Source organism: Pinus tabuliformis, chromosome 9 (genome assembly GCF_031772625.1).
Source record: "Pinus tabuliformis cultivar Carrire ecotype Pingquan chromosome 9, CPIR1, whole genome shotgun sequence".
NCBI classification, from domain to species: domain Eukaryota; kingdom Viridiplantae; phylum Streptophyta; class Pinopsida; order Pinales; family Pinaceae; genus Pinus; species Pinus tabuliformis.
This window is the reverse complement of record NC_142307.1, coordinates 1,709,258,448-1,709,285,768: the sequence shown is the minus strand read 5'-3', so window position 1 is coordinate 1,709,285,768 and position 27,321 is coordinate 1,709,258,448. Positions and strand designations below refer to the sequence as shown.

Below are 27,321 nucleotides of genomic sequence, written 5' to 3'. Positions count from 1 at the left end.
ATATGCATCACATTCCATTTTGTTGTTATACATTCGTTTTTTTCTTTGAAAAATACATTTTATATTAGCAAAGGGAATATTTTCAAAAAATCTGAAAATAAAAGTGCAAGGCTATATATGATGAAACAGTGTAATTTTAGAATAAGTTACTGCATTTAACTCTTTGGCATTCTTAATTAGAAGGCAGCCTTTGTAAAACAATTGCAAACATAGCTCTAGCTCATCTTGCCAAGAGTGACAAAAATATTGGACCTGTTGTCGTCTGGATTGTATAGGCACCGCGACAATGCTCAGGACGGGGGCTGTCCTCCCACTCCGTTGTAGTTATCTCCCAACAACAAGCTATGGGGGGTAGTCCCCTATGGAATGAGGTGAAGGAAAACAAGTTGGAAATAAACTTCTTTGGGAGACCTGTGTTGACACCTAATCATTGGGATTGGGTGAACACTTGTAAATAATGTAAATAGTAAATAATGGAAAATGAAGAGTCATCGGGAGGTGAAACCCAAGAGTCACTCCTATATGTATATAACCATGAGTAATCTTAATGAATAAACACAATTCATTTTGAGGAGTTATGTCCTGGCCTGACATGGTATCAGAGCACAGGTCCCAACCACTATTTTAGGCTCCCTTCTTGCCCTTGTAACACCCTCCTGCCTATGTTCTGCCTATTTTTCAAAACTGACACCTCTACCATGCTTCTGAGCCGTGAACCCACCTTCCATACATTGTCGTATGCGTTTTTTGTTCCAAGCCTGAACGTTGCTCGAACGTTGGCCTGAACGTTGTTGGTTAACAACTGGTCTCCACCCTATTCCACGCATACCTCACGGTCGACTCCATTTGTTTACACAGTAGATCTCGGCCCTTCGGCCCTCGACTGTGCCTCCGGCCTCCATACACATATCCATTGCATATGTTGAATGCTCTCCCAACGCCTCGTATCTCTCCCATGCTGCCTGGTCAATACCACGTTGTTCTCCCCACTGCGCAGGAACATACCGCCTCCTCCCTAACGTTGGCCACTATATAACGGTTGTCCATATAACATTTCTCCATAGCACCACTTTCATAACACTGTCCAAATCACAATTATACCTTCGTTTTATAACATATATGAATGCCATTGTATACCACCAGTTTTTGTTAATAGATAACGTAGAACTAAAACCGGTTTGGTGTTACATTTTAGATTACGTTGTGCGCTGCCATACCATGCCAATACTCCAATACTCCATACTCCACACCCATACCACGCTTCCATACCAATCCGCTCCTGGTTTTTTACATTGCGTTTTTTCACGCTCCTAATCCCACTTCAAACTCCACGCTGAATAATATGCTGCCCATACTCCGGTTTTTACCACTACATACCACTGTGGGAGGGTACTATACTACTACATATAGCTCCGTTGTATTTGATCCACGTTGTTTCCAGGCCCAAATAGCATAACTCTGGTTTTTAATATGGGTGGTTTATGATATAACGCATGCCAGACATATTTTTTAATACATGCATTTTTGATATAACGCAGGCCTGTCTTTTCATGTTTTATATATTAGTGTGTGGCCTGAACCCGCCTCCCTCATATAAGCCCTCCCCCCATATATACCTCTACTACATATATCAAAATTATAGTTTTTACAACCACAAGTGCAAATTTTATATATTGGTAGCAAAATATATTTTTTACAGTACACAGATTTTAAAATGCATTCATTGATATCTATTGTGGGAGTGGTTCTCATTGGGAAGGAGAACTATCCTAAGTGGTTTCGAAAGATCAAACGCACTGTCATTTTCAATGAGCTATGGAAAGGAGTTTGTGTAGGATGTAATGCCCATAAATTGAAAAACATGAAACATGTAAATACTCATAAACTGGAAAACAGGAAGCATAAAAATATAATTTGCACTTACCTGAACTGCTAGCTGATCCCGTGAAGTTGCCGATACTGCTGATATTGAGCTCCAATTACCAGGGAGACCAATTCCACCCAGCCTGATTGAGCAGAGGCTGGCTGCTCAATCCAGCAAGCTTCTCACAGAAGCCCACTGTCCCCCGTGCCCAGAACCTCAGACGGATTCAAGCTCTTCCAATAGCAAATCTCTCACACTGAATTCCTCCTCTGGTTTCACTGTTCCATTTCTCCTCCCCCGTTCTCGGCTCATAATCCCGGTTTTAACCACGGGCCAGGCGGTGGTTGCATGCGGGAGGGCGGCCACCGCCAGGCCCGTGGTTAAAACCGGGATTATGAGCCGAGAACGGGGGAGGAGAAATGGAACAGTGAAACCAGAGGAGGAATTCAGTGTGAGAGATTTGCTATTGGAAGAGCTTGAATCCGTCTGAGGTTCTGGGCACGGGGGACAGTGGGCTTCTGTGAGAAGCTTGCTGGATTGAGCAGTCAGCCTCTGCTCAATCAGGCTGGGTGGAATTGGTCTCCCTGGTAATTGGAGCTCAATATCAGCAGTATCGGCAACTTCACGGGATCAGCTAGCAGTTCAGGTAAGTGCAAATTATATTTTTATGCTTCTTGTTTTCCAGTTTATGAGTATTTACATGTTTCCTGTTTTTCAATTTATGGGCATTACATAGGAGAAGGAGATTATGAACCTGCAAAGCCTACCTCAGACAAGGAATTCACCATTTGGGAAAACAAGAACAACAAGGCTTATGCCTTGATTGCAACATCTGTAAATGAAGAGGTGAGTCGCCATATTTCACCATTTTCAAATTCTTTTAAAGCCTTACAGAAGTTGAAGGAACTCTATGACTCACAATCTGCTCTTGAAGTTGTTCAATTGATGATTAAATTGTTCAGTGTTGAATTACAAAATGATGATCCTCTTGCTCTAGCATTAGAAGTAAAATCTATTATGCATGATATCAAAGTCACTAATGTTGAACTAGACATTCCTTTGATAGTTTTTGTCAAGGTACTTTATCCCACTTATTCAAATTATCTTGAGTCATTGCAAGCAAATGGAAACCTCAAAGAGATTAACTTTGACTCCCTTGTGAATAAATTTGTTGAGAGAGAGAAAACTTTTGGGAAGAAGACAGTTCCTCAGTCGTCTGAAGAAACTGTGTCTTGCGCATTGAGAGAAGAATCATGCTTAAGATTCTTCAAGAGGAAGCGATGGTCGAAGGGGAAGAGGAAGAAGAAATTTCAAAGGCAGGGGGGCCGACACTCTCAAGGAGAAAAGTCTGATCTTCATTGCATACATTGCAATAAAGATGGATCACATGATGCATCCACATGCAGGTTGCCTTGGGACAAAATTGAGCAGGAATGAAATCAAGCCAACGGTAAAACCAATGACAAAGAGAAAGGTAAAGCACCTGAATCCGCTCATTATGTTGTGGCACATTGTAATATTGGAGCAACTGAAGTTGTTTAATGCTTCACTTGCTTCGTGGAAAAATGATTGGTTTCTTGATACAGGAGCAACTTGGCACATGACTTTTAGAAGATATTTTTTTGAAGAATTCACTGACAATGTTGATGGAGCTGTATACTTTGCAGACAAATCAAAACTCAAGCCATCAGGGCTTGGCACAATTAGGCTCAAATTGTCTGGTCTTCCAGACTTTCTTTTGCATGATGTTTTATATCTCCCACAACTGAGGAGAAACTTGCTGTCCTTGGTCCACATCCGCCAGCAAGGACACTCCATTCATATGTTTGATGGCAAGGTTGAGGTAAGAAAAGCATCAGATCACTCACTTGTGACGACGGGGATAGAAGAAGAAAGACTTCTCAAGCTGCAAGGTACCTCTGCTCGTGCACAAAATTTATCATACAGTTCCCATTATGATGTAGGTACATTTCCATCAAGTCTATTATGGCATGGTAGATTTGAACACTTGAACTATGACAGCCTTCGCTTATTGAAGAAAAATGGTGTTACTAGTTTTCCTACAATTCCTAGGAAACTTAAGCAGTGTGATGCTTGCATTTGAGGAAAGCATAGAAAATAGTCTTTTCATGATTCACATTCTAGAGCACATAGAAAACTTGAACTCATTCATTCAGATTTATGTGGTCCAATGCCTGTTCCTTCTGCAAATGGAAATAGATATATGATGACATTTATTGATGACTACACCAGAATGTGTTGGGTTTATTGATTGAAGAACAAATTTGATGCTTTTCAAACATTCAAGAACTTTCATACATGGATTGAAAATGATGCACGATCTCATATTGGCTCTATTCTCATTGATAATGGAAAAGAATACACTTCAAATGAATTTGAAAACTATCTTCGCCAACATGGGGATCAAACATCAAACAACTATGCCTTATAATTCCCAACAGAACAGAGTAGTTGAAAGAATGAATAGGACGATCTTAAATATGGTACGTTCCATGATGTTTTTCAATAATGTAAAATTGATTTTTTGGGCTGATGCAATTCTATGTGTTGTATATGTAAAGAATAGATGTCCATCTAATACTATTAGAAACAAGACTCCTTATGAAGTGTGGTATGGCCACATTCCTTCGGTAAAGGATCTCAGGGTCTTTGGTTCCACTTGTTATGCCTTGATACCAAAGGTACATAGAAACAAACTTGGTGCAAGGAGTCGAAGTGTATCTTCTTGGGGTATTCAAATACCTCCAAAGCATACTGTCTCTATGATGAAGTTAATAAAAAGTTTTTTGTATCTAGAGATGTAATCTTTCTTGAATCTTCCAAAGCTGACAATGTTGTTGAACAACAACTTGATCTTGAAGAGTGACTCCATACAGGTTGGTTGAATTTCGAAATTTATGGAAGAACCTGTTGTTGTTTTGAAACCAACGTTTCAGACTAACTAAGTGAGTCCATCATCAGGGCTGTCAACTGCAAGTTTGAGAAGAGAGAGCGTGATGATGGACTCACTTAGTTAGTCCAAAACGTTGGTTTCAAAACGACAACTTGATCGCTTGGATAGATTCGGACATGCAAAATCATTTCAAGAATTTGATAATCAAATTCCACATCTTGAAGGGGGGATTTCTATACTGGATCAATCTGTGGAATCTTCTTCTAAAGCACTCTCCCCCACATGAAACTCCAACCACTGATGATACTTTGAGTGATGTGATTGACAGAATTGGGAGACTCAATCTTGATTCAGTCCCAACTCAATCAACTAAGCAGCCTGGACCATCTCAGAAAGGTCCCCCAAAGTGGCTGACAAAGACACTTGAAAGTGTTCATCCTGATGAGGTTGGAAAGACAGGAACAAGAAATTCAACTAGGCAAAATGGAGGTGATGTAGATGATTTTGATTCACCTGTTGATATGGATGTTTCTTATGACTGTGAACTGAATTTGTCTACAAATTTTGAACCAACTTCCTTCAAAGAAGCTGCTTCTCATGATGAATGGAATGAAGCGATGCAAAAGAAGTATGATGCCTTGATAAAGAATGGCACTTGGAAGCTGGTTGATCCTCCATTGGGAACCAAACCTTTTGGCTGCAAGTGGGTCTACAAGAACAAGTATAAAGTTGATGGCTCACTTGACAAGCACAAAGCCAGACTTGTGGCAAAAGGTTTTGCATAGAAGGAAGGGGTCAATTATGAGGAGACTTCTGCCCCTGCAACAAATTGGGCTACCATCCAGACACTCTTTGCCCTAGCAGCTCAAAACAGGTGGAAAGTCCACCAAATGGATGTAAAAACTGCTTTCTTGAATTGAGATCTGAAATAGAATGTTTTTATGTCCCAGCCTGAAGGATTTTCTATGAAGGGACATGAACATAAAGTATGCAAATTTGTGAAATCCTTGTATGGCCTCAAGCAAACACTGCAAGCCTGGTATGAAAAGTTAACTGAGCATCTTCTGAAACTCAACTTCAAACATTATGATCTTGATGATGCAACTTTGTTTGTCAAGAATGTTGGAAAAACAATTGTATATCTTGTGGTATATGTAGATGATCTTTTGATGACAGGGAACAATGAGAGCTGCATTGTATCCATAAAGAAGGAATTGAGGAAAGGTTTTGAAATGACTGACTTGGGCTGTGTTCACTACTATCTTGCTATTGAAGTAACTGAACATCCGAAGTCTATATTCCTCTCTCAAAAGAAGTACATTGGAGATCTGTTGAACAGGCTTGGCAGGGCTAAGTGCAATCCTCTGATTACTCCAATGGAACAAAACTTAAAGCAAACATCCATTGAAGGAAAAGAATTGGAGGATGCAACAAAGTAAAGACAACTTGTAGGAAGTCTCAACTACCTGCCTACTACCAGACCAGACATTTCGTTTGCTGTTGGAATCCTATCCAAGTTTATGCAAAAGCCTTGTGAGGGACATTGGTCTGTTGCAAAAAGTGTTCTAAAGTACTTGATGGGACCTAAGGACTTTGGACTCAAGTATAGACAGGTGTGTGACTTCAGCTTGATTGGATACTTTGATTCAGACTTCGATGGAGATAAAGAAAATGGGGTATCTACTCCAGGTTATGCTATGAGTCTTCGGTTAGGAGTTGTCTCCTGGAGATCATGCAAACAATAAGTTCCAACAGATTCCACAACAGAGGCACAATATGTGGCAGTAGCTGAGGTGACAAAAGAAATTGTGTGGCTTAGGAAAATTCTGGAAGATTTGCAGGTAAAACAAGTACATTCAACTCCACTCATGATTGACAACACCTCTGCAATAAAGTTGGCCAAGAACCCAAAGTTCCATGATCGAACAAAGCACATCAATACAAAATACCATCTGATTCGACATCATGTTGAGGCCAAGACAATTCATCTATGCCATTGTTCCACTAATGAGCAAATTGCAGACATATTCACCAAAGCGCTTGGAAGAGAAAAAATTGAAAGATTCAGAACGATGCTTGGACTCACCATCATCCCTTTAGATTAAGGGGAGGAATGTTGACACCTAATCATTGGGATTGGGTGAACACTTTTAAATAATGTAAATAGTAAATAATGGAAAATGAAGAGTCATCAAGAGGTGAAGCCCAAGAGTCACTCCCTCATGTATATAACCATGAGTAATCTTAATGAATAAACACAATTCGTTTTGAGGAGTTACCTCCTGGCCTGACAACATGGATGAATGGCCTAGCCACTTAGTTGAATTTAAGCAAGATTATTAGTAGGATTAGATTTTAAAGTATGAGACCAATGCTTTAATGGAGTCACAAATTCTTTCTTATAATAAATTGGAACCAAATGACCGAATGGACACGCACTGCTTTGAGATGATTAAATAACCTATATGCTTTTGCAAATCCTAGGATCTATGTGTGATGCAAGGATCTTGGTTAATTTTAATTATATGCCTAGTCTGGATGTAACCTTCCCTTAACTGTTTTGAAGCTAGGCTCCAAGGTAGGTTGTGGGAAGGAGGCCAATAGGAAGCAGACAACGACCTGATTAACAATACCTTCTGTTAGACTCCTATCACTCGATGCCTAAGACGCTGTAGAGATTGTGGCTTTGACCACTGCGAGGTCACCGTGTTAACCACTTGAGAGTTGCTAAGCTCCTCAAGCTAGGTGAGAAGGGTGGCCCTATGTTTCTATCAACCAATCTTATGCTTGGAGGTAAGTTTTAATGCAACTAGTTCCTAGAATGTTTGTGCAATGATGATGAGTGAAATTATCTTGAGTTAAGATTTGTTTGGGCTCTTTAAGTACTTGATGTAAATTATCTTATAGAAAGAGTACTTAACAATAATGATATGACAATCTTAAACAAGATAAACGTTTAAGGATGCAAGCTTTCAACTATAGATTAATCCACAAGATGCTTAACCAATTTGTGATAAGAACTTAGAGCAATTTATTCAATTATCAGCTAACCAATGGCTACAAGATGTTAACTGCAATTACCAAAGATGATTCTCAACAAGATATTTTGTGATCATATTATTCAATGCTAACTATCAAGAGATGCTCAATTGGATTTAATCAATGCTTATAACCATAATATCTTAAATGTCAAAACAACTTTAGACAAGATTACAAGATTTAGGGTTTGAGTGACTAAGTGTAAAGATAACAAATTTTCAAATTCAACTCAACACAAGCCAATGTTAGATCAACTGTAATACTTCAGATATTCAAGACTTACTAGTCCTGTCTTAGTAGTAGGAAAATCTCTTTAAATCATTAAATTTGCCAAGCATATGAAACAAAAAATTTCCCAATGATTAGCCAATGTAAGTTTATGATTTTCAAACCTGTTAAGATATAATAAATGAGTGTTATGACAACAATAAGAAAGTTATAACAGCAGTAAGGAAAAATACCTTAGATCTGAGAGACAATAAGCTAATGATGACTAGATATGATTAGTGAGATGCCCAACAACTTGCCAAAGTAAAATGAGTTTTAATCCACTTTAAGATGCAATGTCCAGAATTAAATCAGATCCGATATAACTTATTACAGTAGAAAATAAATCAACAAATCAGTAAGCTGTTACAGTAGAAAATAAATCAACAAATCAGTTAGGTACAGTACTGACTACAGTACCCCACCAACTTCACTCTACAACTTACCCACAGCCTCCTAAGCCCCAACAAACTAAAGGTTAGAGCTTCTAGGTTCTGCGCAATCTTGACACCAGCAAAATCCGCACCTCCTAACCATGGGCGTCAATCCTTCCTGACTGAGAAAGATGACCGACCACTGCATAGGCCTAGTCTACTCCCCTTTGCCACTGCGCTGATCGTCTTCTCGGCTCAAACTTGCCTGCATTACCCCTTCCTTGCTGCTTCTCTGTTAGGAACAACTTCTGTCACTTGGGACAACTCTTTTCTGTTGTTGCTGCTCTGCTTCGCTGATGTCTTGAGTTCTCCTATGATCTACAACCACGCTTTGATACCATGTTGGAATTCCTAAGTCTAACCTGTTAGAAACCCTTCATGTACTTTCTGATTTATTTCTGCCTACTTGTTCTGATTAACCCTTCATGTACTTTCTGATTTATTTCTGCCTACTTGTTCTGATTAATTAACAGGTTATTTACCATGTAAATACTGAAAATAAATACAAGTACATTCTCAACACATTACAGATCATCAAATGAAGGAAACAAAACAAGCACACAAGTGACACCGTTGTTTTTGGACCAATGTCCCTGGAAAAACCCAATGCGAGAAAATCGGTGTAACTATCTGAGGGTTTTAATTATTAAGCAGTTTCAGAATACAATCTAGGTGCCAAAATTGGCCCACCCAAAAGAGAATAATCTCGGCAGTAGTACCTCTCAGTCAGAGACAGATGTTTCGGCTGAAACCCCAGATAAACACCTTGACAGCTCTCAACTCCAATCTGCCCCACGAAAACCCCAGCCTTAGCCTCTAGGGACTGTGTCAGCCCTTTCTGGCCCAACGTCACCCTCGCTCGCCCTGCGTTAGCCTCTGGAGGCACTGCGTCAGCCCTTAGAGCCTCTGCATCACCCACGTTGGCTCTTTGAGGCATTGCGCAGCTCCTGGCTACCTCTGCGTGAGCCCTTGCTGGCTCTGCGTGAACCTCTGGCTGGCTCTGCGTCCCTCTCTCCAGGCTTTTGCGATGATCCTCCTGGTATTATCTCTGCCTCTCTTCTTCTGTATTCACTGCTCCCCAGCTGCAACTCTGATCACTCTTTCAACTTCCTTAGCAAACCCTGCCCCAAAAAATCGAAATCTTGATCAACTCGGTGTGTTCTCCAAGTGACCCTCAAGCTTCCTTTTATACTTTTCTCGTTGTCAATTCAACGACCGAGATTAAGTCCCTAATCAACGACTAAGATTAGTTCTGGCTTGATCCATGACTTTTGGACCATTCTAACACAGTTTTATATTAATACACATTAATATTATTTTCTCCTAAGTTTAGACTTAGGGAGTCCATTAAAAATATTAATTATTTTAATATCTCTCAAACTGTTTAGAATCTACCCAAACCATTTCTAGGTATTAGAGATCTCATGTGCCTTAGCCTCTCCACCAAGTTTCAAGGCTAGAGCACATCCGATGCTACCCCAAATCAACACTCCGTCTTAGCGAGGACTGTGCTCTAGTAATACTCCTAACTGAGCATCACCTTGATCATTCGGCATCAGTCCTTATGCTGATGCTAGGCCTGCTATCCAACGTCCTCTGAAGCTGCTGCATCATGTATTGCTACCGATGGCCCTGCCACTGCCACTCTTGCATCTGTACAACAGCTCCCTCTGCATCCGTGCTGCTACCCATGGCTCTACCACTACCACTGCTGCATCTGCACTACAATCCCTCTCATCATGCTGCATCGTGCTGCCCATAGCACTGCCACTGCTAATTGCTGCACTGTAACTCAGTTACTGAGAAGTAACTGATCTCCCAACTTTGACATCTTTGTCAAGCTAGAGACACCCTCGATGCTGAAACTCCCTCTGTCGTTGACAAGTGCTCCCTCTCTGACCTCTGCGCCGCGCAACAGCTCTATGCATCTCACACTGCTGCCTCACGCTGTCTTGGGAATCCTGCACTATAGCTCCCTCTGACGCTCCATCTGCATCCGTCTCTACTGACATCCGCCAGTACTACTACTCCTCTTCGAGGCTCCCGTAGCAAGGTATAATCCAAGAGGCTGGGTACCTCGAGGATCTTGCCCCTTATCGCCTATAGTCCGTCTGACTACAACGCGATGTCTCCCCATGTCCTCTCAAGTGGCATGTGAGCACTCGTGGCATAATCATTTGTCTCCACTTCCTTCTCCGCCCTTGCTGGTGCAACCTTGGTCTCAGAAGCCTCTCCTTTGCTCTTCTGCCTCAGACACTGGCTCGCATAATGACCCAGTTCCCCACAGTTGAAGCATTTGACCTTGGAGAGGTCCTTCTTCTTCCGTTTCTCATGCTTTCCCTCAGATGCTAGGGCAACATCCTCCTCTTCCTCCTTCTTGATTCTGATCCCCTTGCCGCTGCTTCCCGCCTTGCTCAGCCTTCTGATCTCTTCTTGGCGAAGAGCCACCCACATTTCCTCCCAATCTAGAAGGGTCGCCCTGCCCAATATGCTCTGGACAAACACCTCCCAGTCTTTAGAGACTACGTTCAGGGTTGTTCTCACCATCAATTCTTGATCTGGCGTGGCCGCTATGAAAGTCAGCTGATCTCGGATCTCCTTCAATTGACTGGGGAAGGTGTTGATCTGTTCCCCTTTCTGCATTTGGTATGACCGCAACTGATTTTCAAGTAGCATCCTTCTCTGCACAAAAGTGTGCTGGTACAATTTCTTTAGGGCCTCCCACATCTCATTTACTGTGTCCTTTTTGGCAATATGTGGTACTACATGGTCCTTGACCCCATCAAAGATGATGTTCTTGGCCCTCGCGATTGCTTCCTCGTACTTGTCGTTCTCAGCTGGGTCAACTGGGATCACTATCATCCTCAAGGCAAAGTGCTTGACACAATCCCTGTCTCGAACGTACAAGATTTTGGCCTTCCAGACTACAAAGTTTGAGGCTTCGTCCAGTTTGTCCTAGTCTCTTACCCCGTTCATTGCCATCTCGCTGCTCCTCTACTTCCCTGATGGAAGTTCTTGGTGTGACTTCCTCTGAGCCTCGATTTCCTTCCAGGAAGCCCTTCAGCCAATGTCGAGATGCCCCCACTCCAATCGTTAGTACATCTGCATCACTGATCTGGATTTCTTGGCTAAAAATCCTCGATAGCAACTCCATCCTCCTTGGTCTTGCCTTGTTAGGTATTGTTTTGACTACAGTACCCCAACAGCTTCACTCTGCAACTTACCCACAACGTCCTAAGCCCCAACAAACTGAAGGTTAGAGCTTTTAGGCTTTGCGCAATCCCGACACCAGTAAAATCCGCACCTCCTGGCCATGGGCGTCAATCCTTCCTGACTAAGAAAGATGATCGGGCACTGCGTAGAGCGAGTCTGCTCCCCTCTGCCATTGCGCTGATCCTCTTCCCTACTCCAACTTGATGACACAGGCATTGTGTCACCTCTTGCTGTTTCTCTGCTAGGAACAACTTTTGTCACTCGGGACAACTGTTTTCTACTGCTGCTGCTCTGCTCGGTTGATGTTCTTAGTTCTCTTGTGATCTGCAACCACGCTCTGATACCATGTTGGAATTCCTAAGTCTAACCCGTTAGAGACCCTTCATGTACTTTCTGATTTATTTCTGCCTACTTGTTCTAATTAATTAACAAGTTATTTACCATGTAAATACTAAAAATAAATACAAGTACATGTTCAACACATTACAGATCATCAACTGAAGGAAACAAAACAAGCACACAAGTGACACCATTTTTTTTGGACTAATGTCCCCAGAAAAACCCAATGCGGGAAAACCGGTGCAACTATCTGAGGGTTTTAATTATTAAGCAGTTTCAGAATACAATCTAGGTGCCAAAACCGGCTCACCCAACAGAGAATCATCTCGACAGTCGTACATCTCAGTCGGAGATAGATGTTCTGGTTGAAACCCCAGATAAACACCCTGACAGCTCTCAGCTCCAATCTGCCCCATGAAAACCCTAGCCTTAGCCTCTAGGGACTGCGTCAGCCCTTTTTGGCCCAACGTCACCCTCGCTCGCCCTGCGTCAGCCTCTGGAGGCACTGTGCCAACGCTTAGAGCCTCTGCGTCACCCACGTTGGCTCTTTGAGGCACTGCGCAACTCCTGGCTGGCTCTGCGTGAGCCCTGGCCGGCTCTGTGTCCCTCTCTCCTGGCTTCTGCGCTGATCCTCCTGGTATTACCTCTGCCTCTCTATTCATTGCCCCTCAGCTGCAACTCTGATCACTCTTTCGACTTCCTCAGCAAACCTTGCCCCAGAAAATCGAAATCTTGATCAACTCGGTGTGTTCTCCAAGTGACCCTCAAGCCTCCTTTTATACTTTTCTTGTTGACAATTCAACGACCGAGATTAAGTCCCTAACCAACGGCTAAGATTAATTCTGGCTTGATCCATGACTTTTGGACCATTTTAACACAGTTTTATATTAATACACATCAATATTTTATTTTCCCATTAAAAATATTAATTATTTAAATATCTCTCAAACTATTTAGAATCTGCCCAAACCATTTTTGGGTATTGGAGATCTCATGTGCCTTAGCCCGACCAAGTTTCAAGGTTAGAGCACATGCGATGCTACCCCAAATCAACAACGTCCATCTTGAAGTCTTCTAGATTTAGGAACTGGATAGGTTGATCCCAGATAGGATGGGAGGAAAAGGGTTGGTTTGGTAACAAGAGCGGGAGCAACAACAAATGATATATCACTTTCAAACAAGAGTTTCAAGTACTTGCAAATGAATTGTTAAATTTTGGTTAAATATTCACTATCTGGAATCTGAGCATAATTTTCTTTAAATTTTGTTAATTATCAATTTTAGGGCTTTAGATTTTGCTAATGAATTGTTAAAATTCTGTTTTAAAATCCATTGTTCGGTTAAGTTTCATTAAATTCTGTTAATTTTCAAACTTCGAGTTTTATACGATTTCCGTTAGACCAAAAGTCACAGTCTCGCCAGAGTTAGGATCCACAAGAGGCAGTGAGTCCATGTCACAAAACACACGGGGTGCTCTGAACCCAATGTCCAACACAACATTCTACAATTAATTAAGGCATAATCAATTAATTAAGTTGCTAGCTCCTCATTTCTTCTTCTAGTTCCACATCAGGAAAGTCCTTTTTGCTTCATTCTTCTAGTTCTTTCATTTGCTGCCAATGTCTGGGAAACTCTTATCATTGACCTATAAACCTTATTAGGAGGCTATGGAAGAACATATGCAGTTAAGAAAAATACATTGATAAGAGACTATCCAAAGACAATAGCAATAATAGAAATTGAAGAAACGAGATGTAGAGTACTTAACTTTTGAGAAAACAATCGGCTCCCTCTTAATCTTGTACTTCTTGTGATCACCCTTGTTCTCAAATCAACATGATGTGATTTTGTCATTCACAAGAGCTAATGCCTCTTTCAACATAAACGATTAGTCCTAGGGTTTTGTCCCTAGGGATTTTCTTAGTTCAAATTTTGCTACTGTTTACGAACCCTAGATGCTTCAATATCCAAAGTCTTCAAGACCTTTCATCTTTCAAATTGCAAGCTCTACATGTATACTAATGTGTTAGTTACAAACCCTAGAAATGCCATTTATATACCTTCTATATGGAGCTTATCGGTGTTTTGGTTGACTTGCTCTAATTATAGCACAAAACTTTGGCCTACATATGCAAGGAGAAGATAGAGCACTTATCATATTGATTATGTCTTTGTCCTCAAAACAAGAGACACATGCATTGTAGCACAAATCCATGCAATATGATAGACTTATAAGATTATAGATCTTTGAGATCATTTTTTAGATGAACTTAGCAGTCATTAGTTGTAAGAGAACTTAATCTAGTTCTATGCCTAGTTTTTGAGATATGATAACAAGAAATATACATACCTCTTCAACCTCACCTGTCCAACCTTACTTGTTCTCCAATTTTTCCTTCGAGTATGGTACCATAATATAAGTTCCTTGGGCTGCTTCAAAGAGATATGGTCACAACAAATTTGGACTTCTCATAATGAGAGTGCAAGTCAACTCTTCAATTTTGTCCATAAGAGTTCTGCAACTAGGTTTTCGTATGGTCTCCAAGAGGTTCGAACATTGACCTTATTTTTATCCTCACATTGATCACAATGGCTTCTGTTCTTTGCATGAATAAGTGCTATAGACCTTCGCATAAGCAAGTGATACATATCTTCAACGATACTTCTCTTTGGTTCATAGATGCAGACTTCAGACTTTAGATCAGGTGGTTTCATTTTTTGTGAGAAGAAATACTTCACATAACATATCTTGTGTCATATGATTGCAATGAGATGATTTCGAATCATTAGTCTTCTAGGACCGATCTTATTCATTTAGCAACAACCTTTAGATTAGATAATCCTTTGTTGATCTTTTGTATTTCCAATGCCCCTTATTTGTTGTCAGTTTCTTCCTTTGTTACCATCAAGTATTTCTATGAGTTACTTATATTAGGCTGGCCTTTTCCATTTTGGATCTTGTAATGCTTCACTATGTATAAGGATGTTGACATGTAATATCTGAATTTTGCTCACCCAGAGCTAATACTCAATTTATGAAGATCAAAAATGGATTGTGGATACTTCTGCGAACTAGATTTCAGAGAGGTGATATAACTTGAACTCCTCAGAAAAGTTCGAATGAATATCATATAGTAGAGAGCTTCAGATGTCTTAGCACAAAATTTTCTTCAACCATAGATACGTATTTTTTTGTTGAGTAAAGCTTTGGACATTTTGCATCCTCAGGTGTTCAAATTTTCAAAGGTAGCTCATATAATGGAGGAATGATGCCACAGGTAGGCATTGTACCACTTTAGTCTTCTATTCAGACTTCTAGGATTTCTTGAGCGAGAGAGGTGTGTCAATCAATATTGGTTTTTAACCTTGCTCCCATATAGTGATGCTCAAATATTAGTTTTTGGTCTACCACGGGGACTTGGTCCGTCCTTTTACACAGGGAACTTAGATCACATTTCTTCAGTATATCACAAACTTGGATTTTGATACCTTTTACCATAGAGACCTATGAGCTCTTTTCAGAATCTTATTATAGAGGCTCAAAATTGGTCACATAATTAAACTTAATTCCTTCTATTTCAGACCTGATTTGCAATGGGTGTTGGAGAGAAAGGCATAGATGTTCTTTTTGTCCATGAGTTTTGCCTTGTCATCTTTTCCTTAGACCGCTCTTCAATCTTCCTAGCTCTGATACCATGTTGAAATTCAAATGCATGATAGAATTTCTTACATGATAATTACTTGTGACTTTTTTATATATGTTTTTCCATTTAGTATTTACTTCATTAGGTCATCAAGAAACTATACAAGTATAATACACAAAAGGAAAAGAGACACCATAAATTAGGCTAGTGGCTAGGGAAAAACCCACAAGGGGAAAACCCATCAATCCTTTCCTTATAGAATCTTTAGTCAAGAAAAGAAATCTAAGTCAACTAACCAGTAACCCAAGTGCCAAGTTAGCCCTCTATCTGTCCATAATATTGTTTGCAAGACTGTCACAATTCTATCCTTAGGATGCAATATAACACTGAAGTAAAAGTGCCTTAGGAAAGTTTATTAGAAAGCTTATTCTGAGACCTTTCCAATGGTATATGGTACTCCCTCTAATTCTAGAAGAATGAGGAGACATGAAATATTTCATCAGGATGACCCAACCAAAATACATGTAGGCCGACCCAACCAGTTTCATAAGTGAGCCCTATAAGTGAATGCACAAACACTATAAATAAGGGCATATGAGTTCATTTGAATGCAATCCAAGAAAGAAGAAATTTGAGGTCGAAAGAGGAGATGATGAATAACTTTTGGGGTGATTCTTGGAGTCTAAATGTGGAAGCAAAAATGTGATTTATGGGTTGAATGAGTCATCTAGGCATTTTCGCTATAACCTTTTTTTTGGGATGTATTGGAACATGAACCTTGGATGATACAAATAGAAGATCTTCATGTACCTATGGTTCAAATTTTGGACCTTATTTTTGTTGAATTTTCTACAATAATACACACTAGAAATTGATCTGATAATTACTTCCTAATGATCTTCAACAAAATTATCTTGTGTCACGCATAGCATTGAGCAATTATACACAATAAATCTCAATAGTAATGCAATGATAATAGTAAGGTCGTAAAGGGACAACCAAGCAAAATAGAGACAACAAACTTTCCTTGGGAAACCCAAACTTGGGAGAAAACCAAACAAATTTTCTTCTAGGAGAAATTGTTTCTCAACAATATTTACAATTCGAAGAATATTCTAGAAATTTGTGCCAAAATTCAAGTCCAAGATACTAGTAAAAACTGGTCAAATACCTTCTAGTCAACACTATTCAAACCAGCTAAAAGTGCAAAATTCAAGGTTCGTCAACTATCAAAATTTTAGTTTGTGCTCAAGTTTGTGTTGAGATTTGTAGCTTGGGAGGTATGCCAAGCCATTGGGTTTGGGGTTTGGAGGAATGGGCAACAAAAAAATGGTTTATGGGCCTAGAACGCAAGGCAGGGCTTTTGTACCCAAAGGTGTGGGGCCAAAACAATGAGGAGTTTTATTGGTTTGACTCTTGGAGATGGAAGAGGACTCTTAGAGAAGAAAGAGGCAACTTCAAGAACCAAGATCGAAGGTCTACAACGCAAGATATGAATTTTTGTTTATATGTGTGGGCTAAAATTACACAAAAAGCAAGTCAACCTTGTGTTAGAGGTGGCCTTTCATGGTATGTTTGTTGCACCCACAAGAAGGTATAAATAAAGGGAGCTATAGACCTCATTGGACATATCCAAGAGCAACAAGACATAGTAATACATCATCTGAAACTAGCCGCAGAGCCTAGAAACCAAACAAAGGAGGAAAGGAGCAAAGTTTTGGGTCTTTCTATGACTGTTTGGAGGGCCGAGTGCAAGAGCAAGTAGACCAAAGCTTCAAGGGACGGATGTGGGTTGATTTGTGTGTGTTTTTGTGTGGCATAATTCTCTGTTGTGTGGGCCGCACGGTTCTGTAGTGTTTAAGGGAAGGTCGAGTCCTGTTTGGGCAACCTTAGGGGAGGTTGTGATCCCTGTTTGTGGAGCAGACCGTCTAGACTTAGCAGGGAGGGAAGGCTGCAATTTAGAGGGTTGTTTGGAGCATTTGAGAGGGCTAAACAATGACTATTAGAAGCCTTAACCAGACAATCAAATTTACAACAACGTACACCAATCTAGGAAGCAAGGAAAAGAGGAATGTGTTGATGTGTTTAAGTTGTGTTGTTACTAGAGGATAGAAGGTCTTGTTTGGACAGTTTATGGTTGGGTGTCTCAAGGCTGTTGGAGGGCAATGAGGATGTGCTCAAGGGAGCCTTAAGAGAAGTCTCTTGAAGGACAAAGAAGACTACTAGGAGATGCAGATTTATGTAAGCTTAGGACTGATCCTTGAAGGACAAAGGAAGGAGGTCAAGGGAGTAGATTACATCAGCCCAAGTTCATTGAAGAGAAGGACATCTTGCAGTGATAGGCGACAACCCTCCGACCCAAAGTTTGTCTTCATTGGAGCAGTGCAGGAAGGCATTTTAGGGATGAAGTCCCAAAGGAGCTGAGGAGCAACAATGGGCAATAGAGTTGTGAACAACTCAACAAGAGTCTATATGTGTTGATGTTTTGAAGGACTAACAATCACATAGAGAGCAGTTGGAGAAGCTGAGTTTAGTGACCTAAAGGAGCATGATCATTGATAAAGACAGGAGTTGTAGATTGGGAGGGAAAGGACCAACAGTTGTGTTCAGTATATGGCAAGAGGAGTTGTGGTTGTCGACTACATCAGCTACATCGTTAGAGCATCTTGTTCTTGTATTCTTGTTTCACTAGATATATGAGGGCCATTATCCATTATTAATTTATTCTTGAAGGTCTATTTCTTCTAGCTTTTATATTACATTGCATGCCATATCATTGGATATCTCTCATGTTGAAGAACATGTAACTAGATTCAGTATTTACAAATGTAACTTTGATCTATTTAGTTGTCAAGAAAAAGAAATATTATTTTTGTAAATTATAAGAATGAGTTTCTTGCTCATTCCATAGGTCTAGGAAAGTCAAATTGTCAAAGACATGTAAAGAGCTCTTCTTGAGCATATGTGTAAATATATATACTAGTCTAAAATGCCCTCCAAGACAAGCACAATCCTCCAAAGACAAGCACAATCCTCCAAAGACAAGCACAAAGAAGTCTTCTTGCAAAATGATGAAGAGAACAACTAATAAGTCGGCCTCAAAATGAAAATTAATGTTATGTTGGCTCAATAAGGTGACATCAATTCAAGGTGACATGTTGACTTATTTATAGTAGTGTTGCGAACATCGCGATTTTTTAAGTTTGCTGATAACATCGCTTGATTTTTATGAAGTTCTTTTTGAAAAAATTGCGATTTGAGCAGAAAAAATCGTGGCCCTCCGGGACAACGTGTTTTTAAAGCGATTTCATGAGTTTTATTTGTCATTTTTAGCAGACAACAGACTTGTTTGAGAGTTGAGGAGGAGAGGAAGGCGATTACTAGCGCAGAGGAGGAGAAAAACGAAAGATTTTAGCATCCCAAGCAAGAGAAATTTGTGTTTGGACCAAATTTCTTCGGCAAACCATGGTTTCCATGTATGGGCACCAAATTTGGCCATTTTTTTGGTTTTTTCTTGTTTTTGCTTGGGTTTCTATAACCCATTGATTATTAATGATTTTTGAGTGGACTTTATTGTGTTTTTTTTTTTTGTTCATTTTTGTTGCATAGAGTGGAGAGGGTTCATTTTGGTAAAAAATGCAAAAACTTGATTGTTAGATTTATTAGTTTAATTTTTTCTTGTGCTTTATTTTTTTGCATCATTTTTGATTGGGTTTGAATGTGCATTTTTTCTAGTATTGTTGGATTGAGTTGAAGTTTTTTTTTTGGGTCAAAATTTCAATGTGTTGTGTCATGTATGTAATTGTTATTATTATTTTTATTAACTTGCAATTCTTCTTGTGCCATAGGTTCAAGTTTCAAGTTTCAACTTCAAACTACATCTTACATTAAAACTCAAGAGTTCAACCAAGTTAAAAATATGCCAAGGAAATTGGACCCTCTGTGGGAATTTGGTGAACTTGATGGAGGGTTTGATAGATCAAACTTGTCTTGCAAGTTGTGTGGGCATCATATGACGGGGGAGGTTTATAGATTGAAGTATCACTTTGAATAAATCTCTAGACATGAGGTAGGGCCTTGCACCAATACAAATGCAGAAATCTTTCGAAAAACCATCAGATAATTGGAAGAATTAGAGCAAGCCAAATTGTCGAAGTAAAATGTAAGGAAGCAACTAGCAGGGAGAGTTTTAGGAGGTGAATATGAAAGTGGCACTAGTTCTACTTCAACATGAATATTTACAACCAACGCTATAACCACCTCATCTTTTTTTGTTCCTAGAACCACCACTGGTTCACAACCATCTATCTCTTCAATACTTAAAAAAAAAGGAGAAAGGAGAAAGGAGAAAGAAGAAGCTGACAAGTTGTTGGGCAAATTTATCTTTTGGAGTGATATTCCTTTCAGCGTTGCAAGTAATAATCCATTTTTCCAGCCTTCTCTTGATGCTATTGCAATTGTTGGCAAAGATCTCATTAGTCTTGGTAACAAGGATGTCCACAGTCTCAACATAATTATGATGAAAGGATCTCATAAGTGACACACTCTATCACGACATACATCAAGTTGTTGTCATGATCCTATCATAGTTATGATCTCGTTCTTGATGGAGACATAGTCACAAAGGTTATGATCTCAGTGAAGGACAACAAAGATATTACAACAGTAATGAAGTGGTGCAGTAATGGTGCAACAATGATGATGAGCTTAGCATTGACAAAGAAGAAAAGAATTGGCATCTTGGTCTTTGAGTGGCCTAGTAGGTCAAGGGTCACGGTCTTGGTATTCGTCAATTGGAATATCTATAAGTAGAATTTTGTGCGGGTTTTCCTCTCCAAGAGGGAGAAGTTTTGGCCCTGGCAAGATGCCAACATCTTGTGTTCTTGTCTCTTTGCTTTGGTAGCTATTTGATGAACTAAAGAAGACACACATTAATAATAATAAGTGAAGATTGATATAAGAAGAAAAATTGAAAACACCTCACAAATAGTTCTCATGCTAAGAAGAATCTAATCAACTCTAACTGCCCTAGATTCTTCAACATGGTATCAGAGCTATGGTTGCAGTCTAAGGAAGGGCAGAAAAGAGACATACAAGAATCAATCTTCAAGGGCATCAAAGCAAGTTGAAGGGTTTTGTCAAGATTGAAGGGGTAAGTCTACAACAAGCAAGTCTACAATAGTATATGAAGTATCAACTTCGGTAATTACAATCATGCACTCAACTTCAGTTATCAACTCATGTTCAGTTTGATAGAGTATATCAGTGTCATTCTTGGGATCCTCACTTCTTGATCACTGAACTTTCTCTATGCAATAAAAGATAGTCTCGACATAAATTATAGTCTCAGGTATATATATATATATATATATATATATATATATATATTGCAGAAGTGATTTGAGGAGTACCTCTCATACCACTGTCTCAATCTAGTTACTGCAACAAGGCAGTTTTGGTGATAAGTCAGTCTCTCTATACGGTGCTACCCATAGTTTAGTTTTCTATGTTATTCAATGACAAGTTTGGGCTCTCAATACAGTGCCTTTCTACACAACTCGTATGTACAATGCGCATAGACATCACTGTCTCAGTACAATGCCATATCAATATACTTGTCACAGTCTTGGATTTTGTCTATGAACATGATCTCAATAGCATGGTGCTCATATCAGAACATAAGTCTCTCTATATCACTATCGTAGTTTGGATAATGCTCGATGTAGGTGCTCGCTAATGCATTCCGAGGAATACTGAGTGTGAAAAAGTCCACTTGTTGAATAACAATATCACTAGCATGTCAACGATGTGTTCAAATGTAGAAGTCAAAAGTACCTTAAAGATGAATTGGGAGTCAAGATGATCTCAAGGTCATGAAGCAGTTTTGGTGATGTCAATATCACAAATGTCATGGTGCTAGAAGGTCTCCAAGGAAGTCTTGATAAAAGGATACTAGTGATGGGCAACTCAAGCAAAGGAAGCATCAAGGTGAAGATCTCCTCTTCACATGCCAAGTAAGTATCCTTCATGTTTAATCAATTTTTGGTTTAATGACTTTGTTTTGCAAGGAAATAGAAATACTAGAGGATAGTCATTGTCCTCATGAAAAAGGTCCTTGCATAGAATAAGGAGGATTGTCATAATCCTCATAGAAAAGAGAAGTCACATCACTTAGACCTACACAAAAGTAAAGGTATCAAAGAACGAAGGAATATCTTCATGAGATCTCAATTGGGAGATCTAGGAAATATGATAAGAAGAAGGATACCTCATTCAACAATTTGTGGTCTCTATGCTAGATAGAGAAAGACAATTTGAGGGTAAAAATGTTGAAGGCAAAAAGAACTCAGACATTTGTGGAAAAGAAAGGGAAAAGGAAAGTTTGGTCCTCAAACAAGACAAAATAGTACAAGATTCAATGCTATGGAAAGAATATGGATAGAAGCTCTTATTGTCGGAAAGATGAAGGAAGGGCCAAAGAAAGAGGGAGCAACAAATCTCCACTATGATTAAGATGACCTCCCTCACAAAAGGGGTCCTACCATAAGCTCCTAAATCTTTAGATATGACCATGATATTAAGATGCATCATGGCATCATGAAAACATTAGAAGCAAGAGCTCATGGCATCACCATGGGAATCATGAAGAAAAAAATCCATGGCAGTCAAACATGAAGGACATAACTCTTGGGAACCTCATTGGACATTGAAGGAAAGGAAGAAGTCATCTAGGACAGGTCTCATCATACATCAAGTCAAAAGGGAAACACCTGCCAGATGAGGATATACAAGATCCTCAAGATTCTTTGATAGAATCCTAATCAGAGGATTCAATAATCTAGAGAGGAAGCATGCATTTCATCAAGAACTCCAACTTGTGGAATTCATGGATGATGTTATGGTGACATAAGATGAAAAGCAGATCAAGAGGTTGAAGACACTTCAATCCAGGAAGCTACTGGAAGAAGCCTAGATGACCTAAAGGTAAATTGAGGTATGTATGCTTGTGGTTAATATTATAATGTCATGTCACATGGTTGCAGGTAACATGGATCATTACTTCTATCTTGAGAAGCTTGATCAAGAGAAAAAGGATCTCCTCCTCTGAAAGGAAGCAAGAAGGCATAAGACACACTAGATGAAATCAACATAATATGTCCTCATATGAAGTATGAGTGGTTGATCACAACTAAGAAACTTTGATTAAAAGCACCTGGGAATGGAATGTGTGGAGAAGGAAGAGATCATGAGATATGCAACCCTAATGAAGGTAATCAACATCCAAAAGATCAAGAAGATTTGATTAGAAAATCTGCCGGAAAGATATGAAGACTCTGATGGAAAAGATGAAGACCCTTGACAATGGATATCTTTGTGTTGATTTGAGGTAGCATCAGATGTGCTCTAGCCACGGAAATTGGTGCAGAGGCTAAGGCACATGAGATCTCCAATACCCAGAAAGGGTTTGAGCAGATTCTAAACAGTTTGGGAGATATTAAAATAATTAATATTTTTAATGAAGTCCCTAAGTCTAAACTTAGTGAAAATAAAATATTAATGTGAATTAATATAAAACTGTGTTAGAATGGTCCAAAAGTCATGGATCAAGCTAGATCTAATCTTAGCTATTGATTAGGGACTTAATCTCGACCATTGATTTATCAACGAGAAAAGTATAAGAGGAGGCTTGAGGGTCACTTGGAGAACACACTAAGGGAGACCGGTCAGTTCAATTTTTGGAGCGGGGTTAGCTGAGAAATTGAACTAGTGGTCTAGTGAGCAGTCAGGAGGCAACAAGTATGGAATAGAGAGACGAGATCAACCACTAGAGATTAGCGCTGAGGCAGGAGAGGCAGACGTAGAGGCAGCAGGAGACTGCACAGTCATTAACTGGGCCTGCGTGGGTGACACAGAGAGGCCCAGGGCTGACATAGTCAAGTAGGGGCTGACGTAGAGGGTCTGAGAGCCATACAGAGGTCAGCCGGGCTGACGCTGGGATTGGGAGAAGTGTTGGAGAACTTTTTTTTTCTCTGTGGGTAAGCCAGTTTGGCACCCTGTTGTACTGAAGAATTGCTGAATAATAAAAACCTCCCTGGCTGCACCAGTTTTCCCACATTGGGTTTTTCCGGGGATTGTTGTCCAAAATAACTGTGTCAATGTGTTGACTCTTGTGCATATGTTTGTTTTTGTTTACAGTGTGTGTTGGACACAAATTGATGTCAATATGGCAATATTCAAGAGGAGGAGACAGAGCCATTAGAGGAGCAGACGGAGCCAAGAGGAGCAAGTGGAGCAAACGGAGCCAAGAGGAGCTATAGGAGGAGCCATATATATGCCAAAGAAGAGGAGCTATCGGAGCATATCGGAGCAAGAGGACGGAGGAGCAAATGTAGCAAACAGAGCCATATATGCCACAGTTAACACTATCGGCGGCCATAAATCATATAAACATGCACATAACAGCTATCGGGAGCTATTGGGAGCCATATATCCACATATAATACTATTGGGCCCGAAAAACCCACGTATGCACGTTTTAACATTATCAAAGGTTAAAACCCATATATATATATATATATATATATATATATCTTAACACTATCGGCGCAACAATACCAAAGGAAGAACTATCGGGAGTACTGAGGAGTATATATATATATATATAGAGAGAGAGAGAGAGAGGCGATATAATAACACGGACCCGCGGCTCCATTATAAACTGGCTAAATGTAATATCGCATCCGCTATGTCGCTGGTCTCAAAGGGCTGTCACTCCCGAAACCCCCGATTGCGATATACGGTGGTGGACCCGACGGAGGAATTAAAACCAGTCTAATGATATATCGCATCCGTCATTTCGGAGCGGGTATCGCAAGTGGGTTGGGCCTGCCACATTAAAAACGCCGACTGCGATAATAACACGGACCCGACGTGGGATTGTGTTATGGTTAAATGGTTTATCGCATCCGCCCATCGCATATGTTATGAGGCCCTGCCACATGAAAATGCCGATTGCGATAGGAGCAGTGGACCCGACAAACTTATTATAAACAGCTTAATATCATATCGCATCCGGTTCATCGGAGCAGTGGTGTATCGGCCATTGGCGACTGCCGATTGCGATAAGGGAGCGGACCCGACGGGCACATAAAATATGGTTCAATGCAATATCGCGTCCATGAGAGGATCGGCCCATCGGCCATCGGCCCTTTGCGATCGCCGATTGCGATGAATGCTGTGGACCCGATATATTATAGATACGGGTGCTATGACCCTTGAAGTCCGCCCTTTAGCACTGTCGACTGTTTTTTCATATATTTCCTGTGTAATTTGATATTTGGCCTGCGCGCGCCTCTGAGGCAAAAATGCATTCGATAATGCTCCCGATAGCTTAGGAGACTGACTCATGTCGATAATGATTACGATTGGGACGTGGCTGTTCGTTAAGCTATGTCAATGTGTGTATGCGGCCTCTCTTTCCCTTGAACGTGTCCTGTGAATATTGAAATGCCCGGATAGACAGAGGAAGCCATGGATTGGAAAGCTGAAGTGTCAAGTGAGCATAGAAGACCAAGCGAGTCAGAGGAATCGATAGCCACTGAGGAAGAAGCCAAAGAGCCAGCGTGTAAGAGGAAACGAATGGACAGAGGCATGGAATGTATAAAAACAGAAAACACAGAGGACTGTGGGACTGTCGTTGTGGTGAAGAACCAGAGAAGAAGCAACAGAACCAGCGGAGGGTGCAGAGGCAGCAGAAGCAGCAGAGGCAGAAGCGGCAGAACCAGTTTATACCAAGGTTGGGTTGGAGCCCAAGAGGTTGGAGCCTCAGAACTGAACAGGATTGAAGTCCTTGGGAGTTGGTGCTCCTAAAGTCCAAGATTGGTGTCTTGGCAAAACAGAGTTGGTGCTGTGGAGGTTGGAGCCTCACTGAAGTCCAAGTTGGAGCTTGGCAACTATTCACAGTCAGATATACTTATATTGTATTTATTTCATTGCACTGTCTTGAGTTTTAATAAAAGCATTTATTCCAGCTGTTGATTTCTGCGTTCTGTGTATACATATACATATCTATATATGCTTTTGGCAATCACTAGAACAAAAAATAAGAAATACTGATTCACCCCCCTAGCATTTCCAACAATTGGTATCAGAGCCGGCTTCTTCATACTAGCCTAACAGCTTGAAGAAGGATCAGCAGCCATGATGAGAAATCATGAAGCATCAGGAAAACCTCCTCTGTTCAATGGCACTAACTTTGGGTTTTGGAAGAAAAGAATGACTTACTACTTAATGTCCCTTGGACCTGAAGTCTGGCATTTTTGTCAAACTGAATACCGAGCGACTTCCACTCTTCCAACAGACCAAGACGAGAGGAAAGCCTACATTGCAAATGCAAGGGCCATGAACTCTATCACTAGTGGAATCATTGATTCCGAGTTTACAAAAATCATGCACTGTAACTCTGCCAAAGAAATGTGGGAGAAGCTAGTTGGCTTGTACGATGGAGACTCAAAAGTCAAAAAGGCAAAGCTTCAAACTCACAGAAGACAATTTGAAAGTTTGAAGATGGAAGATGAAGAAGACATTGCAGCATACCTCCTCCGAGTAGTTGAAGTGGTAAATTCCCTGAAAGGATTGGACGAAAAAGTTGAAGAAAATACCATTATTCAAAAGGTATTAAGGTCTCTTCCAGACAGATTTGACTCCAAAATAAGTGCTATAGAAGAATCAAAGGATCTTGACACCCTCAAAATGGATGAACTCCATGGAATTCTCACTGCCTATGAAATGAGGAAAGGTGGTCCTAGCTCCAAAGATGCAACATTCAACACCTCAAAGTCAAAGGAAGGGAAAGAAAGGAATCACTGTAGTGATGAGTCAGATGTGGAATCCAAATTGGCTCAATATGTACGAAAGCTGAAGAGAGGATCTAAGCTTAAAGGCAAGTATCCTCTTATCTGTTTTAAATGTGGTAAAATAGGTCATTATGCAGCAAAATGTCATAAACATGACAATGATGATGAAGGAAATTCTAAAAGAATGGCACATAAAAAGAAAGGGTTCAATAAGAAAAACTTCTTCTCCAAGCAAGATGAGTCTGATGAGGATGAGTTTATGGTCATCAAAAGGAAATCAGATGAGGAAAGTGATCATGATGAAAGCCAAGAAGCATTATTCATGACACTCACAGATGATGATGACTCGGGCCTAGAAGGGAATGTAGATGAACTGTTAATAAGCGCCATTGAAGAAAACGAGAAACTACGGAACAAAATCATTTCTCTCAAAGTGGAAAACGAGGAAATAAGGAGAGAAGATCTCTTGGAAGCAAAGCTTAAAGAAAAAGAAGAGACTTGTGAAGAATGCGAGGCTGAAGCAGTATCTCTGAAAAAGGAGTTGGAGCAAATTAAAAAGGGTTGTAAAAGCTCTCAGATACTTGAGACTATTCTGAAAAATCAAAAACCTCAACATGATAAGTCTGGAATAGGTTTCAAAGGAGAATCCTCAAGCACTAAGAATAGTGCGAAAAGCTATGCCGATGCACTTTCTTGCAATCCAAAAGATGAAAAAGTATGTTATCAAAAGTGCATCCCAGATTCCAAGAAT

At 40.1% G+C, this 27,321-nt stretch overlaps 1 protein-coding gene across 3 annotated transcripts in view; it reads left to right on the top strand.

Annotated features, from left to right (window-relative positions):
• The window catches only part of LOC149155519 (transducin family protein / WD-40 repeat family protein), a 440,469-nt gene that overhangs the window by 244,650 nt on the left and 168,498 nt on the right, over positions 1–27,321 (top strand). The gene's annotated exons all lie outside the window — the stretch shown is intronic.